Source organism: Myotis brandtii, unplaced genomic scaffold (genome assembly GCF_000412655.1).
Source record: "Myotis brandtii unplaced genomic scaffold, ASM41265v1 scaffold345, whole genome shotgun sequence".
Classification (NCBI taxonomy): Eukaryota; Metazoa; Chordata; class Mammalia; order Chiroptera; family Vespertilionidae; genus Myotis; species Myotis brandtii.
In genome coordinates, this window is record NW_005363283.1 from 1,698,821 (window position 1) to 1,701,578 (window position 2,758).

The window sequence follows — 2,758 nt, forward strand, 5'->3', positions numbered from 1 at the left end:
CCACCGGCCTCTCTCACCCAATCTCCCTTCATAACCATCCTCACTCCCCACAGAAAGCCCTTCTGTCCTCAACTTTACCTCACCAAACACTGAACTCCCTTACTGCCTCGCCTTTTTAGAAAAATTGAGGTGAAATTTATGGAATATAAATTTTACCCTTTTACAGTGGACAATTTGGTGGCTACCACCTCTCTTTGGTTCCAAAATATTTTCATAACTCCAAATGAAAATCCACACCCATTAATGTGGTTCCTCCCCATTTTCTAACCCCTGGTCACCCCCAAAATCCACTCTGTCTCTATGGATTGAGCTAGTCTGTAGACATTTCATAGCAATGGTAACATATTTGTCCTTTTGGGTCTGGCTTGTTTACTTAGCATAATGGTTTTGAGACTTATCCATGTTGCAGTTTGTATCAGTACTTCATCCTTCTTATGAGTGAAAAATATTCCATTGTTTGGCTCTACTGCATTTTGTTTATCCATTTATAACCTAATGGACATTTGGGTTGCCAGTTGTTGACTATTATGAATAACTAGAGGCCCGGTGCACAACAATTTGTGCACTCGGGGAAGCGGGGGGTCCCTCAGGCCGGCCTGTGCCCTCTCGCAGTCTGGGACCCCACAGGGGGAGTCCGGCTTGTTTCGTTCCGCCTCCCTCAGCCCAGGCCCAGGTTGATCGTTCCCGCCTCCCTCAGCCTCCCGGCCCAGCTTGATTGTTCGGGCCTCCCTCAGCCGCCTGGCCCGCTTTGTTGTTCCCGCCTCCCTCAGCCGCCCGGCCAGCTTGATCGTTCCCGCCTCCCTCAGCCTCCCGGCCCAGCTTGATTGTTCGGGCCTCCCTCAGCCGCCTGGCCCGCTTTGTTGTTCCCGCCTCCCTCAGCCGGGCGCTGCCCCCTGTCACGCACAGAGCAGGGCAGATCAGGGGGTTGGGGCACCACCCCCTGTCGCACACAGAGCCCGCCGATCAGGAGTTTGGGGTGCTGCCCCCTGTCACGCACAAAGCAGGGCCGATGGGGGGGGGAGTTGGGGCGCCGCGTCCTGTCACTCACAGAGCACGACCAATCGGAGGGTTGGGGCGCTGCCCCCTGTGACGCACAGAGTAGGGCCCATTGGGGGGTTGGGGCACTCCCCACTCTCACACACAGAGCAGGGCTGATCAGGGTGTTGGGGAGCTCCCCTCTGTCACGCAGAGCAGGGCCCATTGGGGGGTTGGGGTGCCCCAACCTGTCACACACAGAGCAGGGCCGATCAGGGAGTTGGGGCGCTGCCCCCTGACATGCACAGAGCAGGGCCAATCACGGGGTTGGGGTGCCGCCCCCTGTCACTCACAGAGCAGGGCCGATCAGGGGGTTGGGGTGCCGCCCCCTGTCACCCACAGAGCAGGTCCGCACCCTGTCACGCTGCTCCAGGGGCTGGGAGGCCTCGCGGCTCCGCTGATCCCGGGGCTGTGAGGCCTCGCTGCTCGGCAGCTTTGGGGCTGCTTGGCTTCGCTCCACTGCTTGGAGCTTGCCTATGCAAATTAACCGCCATCTTTGTTGGCGGTTAATTTGCATATCGCCCTGATTAGCCAATGGGAAGTGTAGCAGAGGTACGGTTAATTACCCTTTTTGTCTTTTATTAGATAGGATACCTCTGTGACTATTCATTTACAATCTGTGTCAACATGTTTTCAATTCTTTTGAGTATAGACCTAGAAGTGGAAATGTTGGGTCATATGGGAATTACATGGTGAATTTTTTTGAGGAAGTCCTAATCTGTTTACCAGTGTGACTGAACCATTTTACATTGTCACCAACAATGTTCGAGGATCCCAGTTTTATCAACATTTGCTATAACCTTCCCATTTTTTGATTATCACCATCCTAGCAGGTATGAAGTAGTGGTTTAAGGTTTTCATTAGTAAACTGTCTCATGCTCTTGAGTATTTTTTCATGTGCTTTTGTATTTTTGTATATCTTCTTTTTAAAAAAAATATATTTTATTGATTTTTTACAGAGAGGAAGGGAGAGAGATAGAGAGCTAGAAACTTCGATGAGAGAGAGACATCGATCAGCTGCCTCCTGCACACCTCCCACTGGGGATGTGCCCACTACCAAGGTACATGCCCTTGACTGGAATCAAACCTGGGACCTTTCAGTCCGCAGGCCGACGCTCTATCCATTGAGCCAAACCGGTTACGGCTTGTATATCTTCTTTGGAGAAATGTCTATTCAAGTTCTTTGACCAATAGAATATAACATTCTATTTTTTAATTTTTGTTTTTATTAAATACTAGAGGCCTGGTGCACAAAAATTTGTGCACTCAGGGGTAGGAGGTCCCTCAGCCCGGCCTGTGCCCTCTCACAGTCTGGGACCCCTGGGGGCTGACCACTTGCTGGCTTAGGAATGCTCCCCGGGGGATTGGGCCTAAGATGGCAATCAGACATCCCTCTGGCAGCCTAGCAGCCCTTGAGGGATGTCCATTTGCCAGCAGGGAGCATACCTAAGCTGCAGTCAGACAGCCTTAGCACTGCTGAGGAGGCGGGAGAGGCTCCTGCTACCACCGCTGTGCTGGCAGCTGTCAGCTTGGCTTGTGGCTGAGCAGAGCTCTCCCTGTGGGAGTGCACTGACCACCAGAGGGCAGCTCCTGCATTGAGCATCTGCCCCCTGGTGGTCAGTGTGTGTCATAGTGACCAGTCATTCCCAGTCTTTCTGCTGTTAGGGTCAGTTTGCATATTACCTTTTTACTGTATAGGATAGAGGCCTGGTGCACAGGTGGG

General features: G+C 52.4%; 1 protein-coding gene across 1 annotated transcript in view; it reads left to right on the top strand.

The window, feature by feature from the left end:
- Nucleotides 1–2,758, top strand: part of FMR1NB (fragile X mental retardation 1 neighbor) — a 22,544-nt gene that overhangs the window by 234 nt on the left and 19,552 nt on the right. The window lies entirely within an intron of this gene.